Raw genomic sequence first — 10,923 nt, forward strand, 5'->3', positions numbered from 1 at the left:
CCTACACAAAGTGGCTTGAGATAAGGCAAATGGGACAGACGACTTCGGCAGCAGTCATTGACAACCTCCGATCACTATTTGCAACGTTCGGCCTGCCGCGCAAGGTAGTGTCGGACAACGGAACACCGTTTCTGTCTGCGGGGATCCTCAAGTTTTATCGCGACAACGGGATCTCATCAGTTACATCGGCCCCCTACCACCCAGCGACAAACGGACAAGCCGAGCGCTACGTAGCCGAGCTAAAACGCGCCCTTGAAAGAGATCAGACAGGCTCGCTGCAGCGCCGCCTTGCGCGCTTTCTCTTCAAGCAGCACACGACGGTTCAGAGCACAACAGGCGAGACCCCCTCGAAAATGATGTTCGAGCGTGAAATGCGAACCCAGCTCACAGCCATCCTCCCCGAGCCAAAGGCAGAGACGTTCCGGGAAGAAAAAGCAATTCCGCGCTGCGGCACGCTTAATGAGGGGCAGCGCGTCCTCGCCCGACAGTTTCTGAAAAAAGCCACGCTGGGAGGAAGCTACAATTGTCAGACGCATAGGCCTGCGCTCTTGGCTCGTCAACATACATGGCACAGTAGCACGCCGACATCTCAACCAGCTGACTAGATTTACGACGCCGTCTGAGAGCTGTCCGCCAGCGGAGAGAACACGTGCACCATCTTCCCACATAGCCTGGCACCTCTTCCCGGAAGAAGAGACTTCGCCCAGGACAGACCTAGGAGACACAGCGAACAACAGCCAGCCTACAAGTGTTTCTCCCCCGAGCGCACAAAGCCAGCGCGCCTCCACGCGTGAGCGCCGACCCCCTGCACGATACCAGGCAACTTTCTAAGGGGGAAGGAAGTGTTGTGTCCCCTTATTGCTTTTGTGTGTGTGCGCCCCCGCATCCTCCTCCTAACGACCACTCGCATCCTCCTCCTAACGACCACTCGCATCCTCCTCCTAACGACCACTTGCCCCTCGTCGCACGCTGTCGCCAGATGCCCCCCATGGTGCGCCCCCGCATCCTCCTCCTGTTTTGGGAAGCCACTCCCTCCCGTGGACGCTTCTCCGCTCCCTCCTTTCTTCGGGCGGCCAGTTCGGCTCCTGCCTCGGTCGACGCTGGTCGCACCCTCATCGGCTTTAAATAAACGAAGTCTTAAAGTACCGTGTGCGTCTTTCGCTGCATTCAACACAGCGACCGGACACGACAATAACAAATACAGACAGTGCGCTGGAACACTTTATGTAGATGGAACAGAATACAAAAATACCAATGCCTTTGCAATTGTTGTTGTGAACGAGAATGGTGACCACATCGTCTCGGCGACAATCAAAACGAAATCCTCTGAAACGGCAGAAGAGGCGGCTATAGCCCTCGCCCTAGCGCATACCCAAGGAAGCATCATCTTCAGCGATTCCAAAATGGGTATCAATAATTTCGCTAAAGGGCGAATTACAAACACCTCCCTTAGAATCCTTAACGCAACCAAATTCTCACCAAATTATTCCGAATTGATATGGGTCCCAGCCCATTCGGGGAATCCGGGGAACGAGGCAGCCCACAATAAAGCCCGAGGTTTCGTCGACCGGGCAGTGGATGAGTCTGGCTCCCTGAATTTCACGAAGGACTCCATGATCACATATCATGATCTCACCAATCATTTTAAACTAGAGAGGAGAATTTTCCCCCCTCCAGACAAAAGACTTAGTAAAGAACAAGAGGTTACGTGGCGTCGTCTACAGACGAGATCGATACGCACCCCATCACTCCTCGCGCGCATTTATCCAGATCTTTACAACCCAAACTGGAAACACTGTGGCCAACGTGCTACCTACGATCACATCCTGTGGGACTGCAAAATAGAGCCACCTCCGGGTGATCTAGTTACAGCTCCTTCTCTCGAGCGGTGGGAGACCGTGCTGGCTAGCTCTGACCCCAGAACGCAAGTTTTGGCGGTGGAGTGGGCTGACAAAGTCGTCGAGGGCTATGTACTCTCGACCACTTAACGCGACCTCTTGCCAAGCTCTTCCCGGCGAATAAAATGTTTTACAATCAATTCGCTACAAACGTGTTTCGTGCCTAAAAGCAGCTTCGAATCACAAGACTTCATATAACTTTTTTTTCTCGAATCCGTGCATTTAATTTGAAGATTTGATGAGACGGAAAGTTTAGGAACAAATCAGAGTTCATTAGCAGCGCGCACTAAAGCAAATGGCGACGACCTCGGCTGTGGCACGAAAGATACACTGCGCTGCAACCACAGGAAAATGAAGAGGGCGATGCTGGCCAGGCAGCTCCCGCTTCTTAATTTTTGTGTGCAGCAACGGTGGCTGGGGCAGGTAGTTACCTCTAGCACGAATACTTTCAGTAGCGGCCGGCTTCACATAGTACCACGACCCGTTTAAGAAAGCTATTTACCTGTGTTGGAATGGGCAAGCTTTTCCCGGAAGAAAAATTATCCTGTCCATTCATATTATTCACTAAACGCTCAACATGGTGCGCTCTCCATTTCTGCAGCGCAGTCTACCTACTGAGGTTTTATTCCATCAAAAAGTCCATACGAACAGTGCAGATATGGCACAAATTGAATTCCACATGCAGCTCCTATCCCGAACTCTTGTTAGCTTACTAAGATTTTTTATGTCTACCGAGAAAAGCTTAGTAAGTTCGGATTCGGACGCTAGGTAGTTGACCTTCCGAAAAATATCATCTTTACTATGAGGCCGTTCATGAATTTCAAGGTTTTACGCCAGCAATACTCTCCGAGGCTATAACGCGTTATTGTTGAGATTCCCTTTCTCCAGAAAGTTCAGCCTCGGTGTTGAGCGATGAAGCAGGAATCCCACATGTAACCTAAGCAACGTGACTTAATAATAATGTTTATTCTGTCACCATGCAGTACATGATGGAAGGGTGCCCATGGTAAAACTTGTCTTCCGGCAGCTTGACTACGCCACGGGCATTCGGACTTAACAGTTGGGGGCATACAGTGGTGGCTAACAACATGAGATAATACAATGCGTACAATAGACAATTATACGGCGCTTAGGCACAATTATAAAACAACATATAAAACAAAACAAACACCAAAAAAAGCAATACTTATTGTCACACAGTTCGCAGTGAAATAAAACAAAAATAAACCTAGAGCCAACGTCACGGGACGTCATGACAACCTGGCCGCCGTGGCAGGTGGCAGTAAATTTATTGATTGGTTGCGAGAGGCTGCTCGGGGAGAGCAATCTGGACATCAGTGGGAAACTTCCATATACACAATTGTTCAGCAAATGCAGACGCCAGCGCCACTTCCATCCATATGCCGCCGCGGTGGCTCAGTGGCTATGGTGCTCGGCTGCTGGCCCGAACGACGCGGGTTCGATCCCGGCTGCGGCGGCTGAATTTATTTGGAGGAGAAATTCGAGGCCCGTGTACTGTGCGAAGTCAGTGCACGTTAAAGAACCCCAGGTGGTCGAAATTTCCGGAGCCCTCCACTACGGCGTCTCTTATAGCCTTAGTCGCTTTGGGACGTTAAAACCCCATAAACAAACCAAACCAACTTCCATCCATATCGTCTGCAGGGACGCTAACTTAGCATCGTGCCGTCGTCATGAATGCGGTTTCAACCAGGAAAAGCTTCATCCCCGAGCGGGATTCAAACCACTACCAGCGAAGAAGAGCAGCTTCGTATCACGATTCCTCAGGCAATTCGGCTACAGCCACAGTCTTATAACGCAGGACGTGTGTGCGCAGAAATCCTTCAATGTTAAACATCAGTTCACCTTCAGTCGCCAGGTGCGCTGCAGGAGGTGAAACCGAAACTAGCCCGAGCTTCTCACCTCTGGCCAGGGTCTTACAAGCCCCACCGATTGCTGTGTGTGAAACAGCCGCCTGTCGCAGCAGTGGCGCATCCCCACGATCTATCAACGTAAAGTACAGAATTACCATGTTCGCTACGTGATACGCAGAGGACCCCAAAAGGCTGAAGGCATCCAATAATGTTAACGCGTCATACTATTAAGGCCGTGCTCTTAAGTGTGCCCTCATGTTTTACCTACCGTCTTATCTTCAACACTTTCACCATGGTGCGGTCTTGTTCAACCTTCTCAACCCTCTCTTTGAATACTGCAGTCCCAGTTGGCTCTTGGTTTTATCTTTAATAAATAAATATCACATTGGTCGAGCAGGTGTTGAACAGGCTATTCTACCTTGACGACCATGTCCATGAAAGATAGAATAACTATCTCGTTAATTTCTGCTATCCCGATAAGCTTGCTCCTACTTCTGTCAGAACACTTTTAAGCTCGGCTTCTTTTTCTTGCGCAAACTCGGAAAATTTTTTCGCCTCTCGTAGCAACAAAACATGAGATGTTTGGCGCTTCCAATTTTTGAAGCGAAAAGCTTCACTACGAGGTTCGGAGCCGAGCTTCGCGCAAGCCGTAAGCCACGACCGAGTGACGTCACGCGCAGCGTTCGACGCAGCCGTGCACTACTGCGCATGTGCGCCGCCTTCTCACCGCCGCTACTACTGCGCGCGCTCTTCTCCTCCCTGCCGTTTGACCTTTCGTTGCAGCCTGGTGTTGCCCGCGTCGCAGCCGGCAACCCTCCTCTCCGCATTCCTGCGGGCAGTTTTAACCAACGTTTTTAGATTCCTAAAAACGTTGGTTTTAACCGCGCCGATTTCCGTCTCCTCCCCCGCCTCCATATAGGCAGTGTGTGGACGGCCGTCAAACCAAGCACAACTGAAGCTTTTCGCTTGTGTATCCAGGCTTAACCAGAGCTAAGCCACTGCCTAATTTTTTCCTCTTCCCATCTAAAGCGTTACAAAGTGACTGGCAATTCCGGGGCTAAGATAAGATCAATAATCGCATTCGCAGCTTCTGAAAAACAGTATTCTTTAGAAGCACCTCGTTACAAAGTAAAAACACCTCGGAATATTACATAGAAGAAATGTATTCACAAACACAGCAACTTAGGAAGAAAAGCGGTTAGAAATATGCAGCAACAGCAAGCGGCGGCTCAGTGGCTATGGTGCTCGGCTGCTGGCCCGAAAGACGCGGGTTCGATTCCGGCCGCGGCAGCTGAATTTCTTTGGAGGAGAAATTCGAGGCCCGTGTACTGTGCGATGTCAGTGCACGTTAAAGAACCCCAGGTGGTCGAAATTTCCGGAGCCCTCCACTACGGCGTCTCTCATAGCCTTAGTCGCTTTGGGACGTTAAACCCCATAAACCAAACCAACCAGCAAGCACAAGAACGATGATGTGCACAAAGTTTTAAAGAAAAAAGCTGACTCGGAAATCGTGTCAACCTGCAAGACTTGGACGCCGCGATTACACGCGCTGCCGCTCGTATCACCACCACCGTTGAGCTAATGTCACATATGTACACGTTCTTACATTCTGCACACTCAAAAAGCGGAGCGTCATGTGTTGCCACTTTTAACACTGCGCGCTAACAGCGTGGCTGATTTCCATCCTTAGGACAGCACATGCAGAGCGTCCTGACACGGCGCGGCTACCGGGCGACGTCAAAACAACTTCAAGCCAGTCTTCTCGATGCATGCAAAGGCTCACTGTTGTTCCACCCCTGGTGGGCGCACTGCTACACGCCGAAAGAAACGCCGTAGAGTAGTACGGTATAAGCTCTAACCGCCTGTATGCCTGCAGCAGCTCGCGACGCTTACGGACACTGAAGTTGGCCAACGCACCGCCACATGCGGCTCTGTCCAAGGCGCTCCATCACGATAACGTGCAACACGAACCCGGCGATTAAGATTGTCTTCATTTGATGGTGTTGATCTCTTTTATAATCAGTTCTGGTAATTCAGCCATATCCAGACCTGCATCGATGACAGCAAGCATACACAAGTTCTGCAGCGTCGGTGCTAAGTGCAACACGTGCAGATCCGTCAGCTCCTCTTCCGCCTCAGAGATGTCCTCGAGATCGTCTTCCTCCTCAAGGCTGGGTGGAGGCCCGAATCCACCGAAGACCAACACCCTCTCTCCAAGCACACAGCAGCCGGGCGAGTGCCTCGCAGACGGGTCTGATCCACTGGGCGTTACTTTAGTCCAGCACGACTTTTCAATGTCATACTTGTGCATATCTCCAAAGTAGGTGTTCAGCATTTCGTTGTAGCCACCGAAGATATACAGCTGTCTCTCGTACACGAAGGCACCGTGACACTCGCGCCCCTCCGGGGCGAAGCCTTGCACTTGTGGGCGCACCCACGTCGCAGTGGTCGTTTCCAGATAATATAAGCAATTGTCATAAGGATTGTCGGGTCGTGAGAATTCTAGGTTGCCACCCCAAATGTACAAGCGGGTTCCGATGGCGGTCGCCGTGTGGTAGTAGCGCCCGAGGGGGGCCTCTCCGCTGGTCGGGACCCGATGCCACTCTAGGGTCTCGAGGTCCAGAAAACGTACAAGGTTCGATGAATCTGTGTGGAATCCACCAAAAATGTACATCCGGTGACCAAGCACGCACGCCGAGAGGTTACCATCCGCTATAGGTACTTCGCCTCTTACCTCCGGACGGTCCCATGTCAAGGTTTGGGTATCGAAGCGGTAGAGGCCGGTAACCTCTGGGCTGATGTGCTGTACGCCCCACAGGTAGGCGCAGTGGCCGTAGGCTACAACGCTGCGTCCCACGATGGTAAACGGCTCATCTTCGGGTAGTGACCGAGTCTGTATTCTATCCCACCGGTACGAGACGGGGTCGAAGGTATACACGACGACGAAGAAGCCTGAGATTTCATCACTGTCCGGGTAGCAGGTGTCGACAGAGTCGAACGAGTAAACCTTCCCTTCGATGGTGAGCGACGTTTCGTAAAGGAATTCTGGAATACGGTTGAGCCGCGCCGTCCACATCGTTCGATGGCAACCAGTTCTTGCGAAAAGGATATCGGGCCGCTTTGTTGGTTGGTTGGTTGGTTGGTTAGCCTCAAGTAGAATGGCACATACCCACTACGGAGGAGTGTTCAAGACACAGGAGGTGAAGGCCGCTTTGTTCCTTTCCAGCCAACGGCCATGCGCTGAAATCTTCTACTTCTTCTCCACAGTAAATCAAACCTGGTGGTGGGCGTTATTCGATTTTTTTCGTCCTTTGTTTCACTGAGCGAGCTGCTGGTGCGCCGCCTGTCGGAATCACGGCGTGGTCGGTTATGTTCATAGCTGCACGCAAAGAAGAGAGGAGGAAGACGCGATGGAAGGCTGTCGTCCGAAATGGCACGAGGCGGGGGGATGCGCGCTGCAGAGTGGGCGGCGCATGGGCGTGCGAGCGCGAGACTTTTCGTCTTTTCCCTCTAGCTTTCTACAGAAAGGTAAACCAGCGCAAAATACTGGACGAAGGAAGAAAACGACACACAACGCGCTGAGTAGCAACTGAAGTTCAATCCGCCAGAAGCGAAATATCATTGTTTAGAATGTCGTACCACCTTGCCATGCTTCCGCCTTTACCTTTGTTGAGGGCCCTGTTCGGTCACACACCAGAAGTAATTGGCTGTTAGTCTAATAAACACTTTGTCTTATTGCTTCGCATGCCACAGATATTACGGGCCATGTAGACGCTGAAGGCCTGCAGGAGGACGGAAATTTTCGGCCGGAGGCAGAGAGTCCCCGAAGATCTTGCTCGACGTGCGTAACAGGCCAGAAGAAAATCCGAACATCGAAGCTAGGCTTTGAGTGTAAATGATGAGTGTATATTGAGTGTCTATCCTGGTGATTTCGTATTTACTAATAGATTGATCGCTTAGCGGCGCCTATCCGATGTCTCCTCAAGAAGTCAGGCGAGCGCACAGCTCGAACCTCGAAGTCTACTTGTCCTCTGCTCTCCGCGTTTGCAGAAACACAAAGAGCAGACGTGTCCGGGCAGATGACACGCCGTCTGCAAAAACTCCGCCTTTGGAAAAAGGCATCAACGAATGCCGTCCACGAGAAAAGGAAACTGTTGTATTGTGGTTCATGTGTTTTCTGTACTTGTTTCGGTTTTGTGGATTGTCTTGGATTCTGTCTTATGATGTCATTTCATATATATATATATATATATATATGAAATATATATATATATATATATATATATATATATATATATATATATATTTCATATATATATATATAGGCTGTCTGCGTTCAATAATATCTGTATCTGTGGCATTCGGCCGCAGAATTCGGGCTGCGGCCGTGTATTTGTTTTTTCAGCCAGCGTCCGTCCCGGCGGACGCGGTTGTTGCGACGCGCGTCTTTACTCTCTCTTTTACTCTGTCCTCTTATCTTTGAACTCTCTTCTATCTGCACGTAGCAGCGGTGGTGGCTCGGCTTGAGCCAGTTGGCAGGCCCGTGCACTTTCCTTTTCATCCTTCTCTCTGTCGCAACCAACCAACCAATAAAAATTCAGGGGGCACTTTGGCTCTCTAAAGTGCTGCAAGGCGAAAGCGTTTCCTGGCCACTGTTTTTATTGACTTTTTATTTTTCATATTTTGTTATTTATTTTTTCCTCCTTTTCTTAATTTTATTGTTTTTTTTTTATTTTTATTTCCAAATCTTATTTTTATTTTGGTTTTATTTTTGTTTATTTTCCTTTTTTATTTTTCTATTTTCCTTTTCTTTACTTTACTCCTTTTATTTTATTTATGAAGCCCATGCATTCACTAGATGCGCCTTTATTCATGCTGGAACCTTGAGCCTTTTAAGCACTGACGCCGAAAGGCGGACGAATCTGCCGACGCGTCTGTCGACACGGCTGCCGACGCGTCTGTCGACAGTTCTGCCGATGCGTTTGTCGACACTCCTGCCGACGGGTCTGCTAACGACAGTATGAGGCATTAAAGTCTTTCGCCTTAATATCTGTCCTCGCTTCGGCTAGCGCGGCTTCGGCCGCTTATCTGTTTTTTGAGCAGCGTCCGCTCCGGCGGACGCAGTTGTTGCTGCGACGCGCGTCTTTCCTTTCCTTTTTCTCTTTCCTCTGATCTTTTAACTCTCCTCTATCTGCACATGGCAGCGGTGGCGGCTTGGCTCGAACCAATAGGCAGGCCCGTGCAATTTCGTTTTCATCGTTCTCTCAGTCACAACAACACAACAACAAAAATGGCTGAGGCTTAGCTTAGGTTAAGCCTAGTCAGATGCGAAGCTAGTCAGATGCGAAGCGACCAAGGAGGCGTCCTCCTAGGTCGCGACGCCTCGCGCGACGGCGCTAGCTGGGGCCCCGTTTCTCCTTTGTCGTTACGTCACGCATCACGTGGTCCTCCTTGGTCGCGACGCCCCGCGCGACGGCGCGAGCTGGGCCCCCGTTTCTCATCTGCTGTGACGTCACGCACCACGTGGTATGACATGGAGGTCACGAAAGGTCAATGGTAACGACACCGCCGCGCTCGAGGAGCTGGGTAGGGCTATTTTAGTATGCTTCGCATAATAAAGCGTCTTGGTCTTTCTTGGTCACGGGACAGCAGCACGGACTCGGCTCTCGTTACGACCAACACCACACTGGCGATCGAGGATGGGATAGGCCTACAGGAATAGAGGATGCCATCCCAGTATCTTACAGTAATCCGATGACATACGTCATGTTACGAAGTAATCGTCCTGCGATTATCTGCTATGTAAGCTGCTCGAAGAAGCCCCGTCGACAGAAGGTCATATTTCGAAGGTATTGCAAATTTTCTTCCCGTTTTCTTACACTTTGTCGACTAGCGTGGTCGTCGCCAGCGAGGTCGTCGCCTGATGAGCCACAGCCTGCTGGAATGCTGTTCTGGGGCGAATTCACCGTGAAAAGTCTGTGAGTCAACACATATTTTCATTCTGTGAAGAATTTCAAGAAGGCAAGCAAGAAACTTTCATGTTGGCCGTAGCACATGAGCTACCCTACGTCAGGCTTTGTGCGTATCCTCAGAAGTTCGTTCATCCTCGGAAGTTTTCAAGCGTAGTATTTGAACAAAGAGCGTTCGTTCGCTGAGTCGCAAATGTGACCGTTCGTCTTCGTGACTCAAGTATGTTGCGTCAAGCTTAATCAAGCCTCGTCGTCGAGGGAAACAAAGAAAAATGTGGTCCGGTTACAAGAGAGGAAATATTCATGCATTGACTGCCGCGTTCTCCGTCTTCTACGCTAGGTAGCGTCTGCAAGGTCAAAATGGCTTTATCGTCTTTCACTGGCGTCCGCGCACCGGACCCATTTCTTCAGCATCCGGGTCGTCCACCAGTTCCATTTAATCAATGGATGCAAACTTTTGAACTCAACCTCACTGTATCAGGTGGGTCGACAGCGACCGCCGAGCTCAAAAAACCCTTCTCCTATATAGTCTGGGAAATGAAGGAGAATTTATTTCGCTCGCGCTGCATGTCAAAGTGAGACGCTACCTCACTCATCGACAGACGCTCGCGTTCAGAGTGAGACGATAGCGCACTCGACAGACGCTCGCGCGCATCTCAAAGTGAGACGCTAGCTCACTCGCCGACAGACGCTCGCGTTGAAAGCGACGCAAGACGTCTACAAGTCAACTGTTGCCTTACTGCGAAAAGAATTCAGTACCCCTTCCAATTAAGTGATGGAACGGAAAAGATTTCAAAACAGGCAGCAATTACCGGGCGAGTCCATCACAGAGTACATAGCTGCCCTGCGTGATTTGCTTCAGCTGTGTGATTATGCTGCTCCTGAAGAAATGCTGAGGGACCGATTTGTGACAGGAGTTTCTTCGCAAAGGGTTAGAGAGCGACTTTTGCTGGGAGGATCCCGAGTTACTTTCTCCGCAGCGTCTAGCATTGCGTTGCAGTACGAACAGGTGACTAGCGACGCGAAAGAGTTCTTGGCCCCTGTTCAGCCCATAAGGAAAGCAACATCGAATTACCCACCGTCCTCACAAAGGCCGGCACCCAGGCAATTTTGTCCTCGTTTTTCATCACAAGCGTCGAGCTTTTCTCAGCAACCACCTGCGTCGCAGGCTGCAGAATATCAACA

The 10,923-nt window shown here is 50.4% G+C and overlaps 1 long non-coding RNA gene across 1 annotated transcript in view; it reads left to right on the top strand.

Annotated features, from left to right (window-relative positions):
- The first annotated feature begins 9,463 nt into the window (after positions 1 to 9,463).
- The window catches only part of LOC149335126 (uncharacterized), a 6,053-nt gene continuing 4,593 nt past the window's right edge, over positions 9,464 to 10,923 (top strand). Inside the window, exon 1 of the long non-coding RNA XR_016284470.1 lies at positions 9,464 to 9,618. This is a non-coding gene — a long non-coding RNA (uncharacterized LOC149335126). The remainder of the gene's footprint in view (positions 9,619 to 10,923) is intronic.

Source organism: Amblyomma mixtum, chromosome 7, assembly GCF_055824585.1.
Source record: "Amblyomma mixtum isolate Tamu chromosome 7, ASM5582458v1, whole genome shotgun sequence".
NCBI lineage: Eukaryota > Metazoa > Arthropoda > Arachnida > Ixodida > Ixodidae > Amblyomma > Amblyomma mixtum.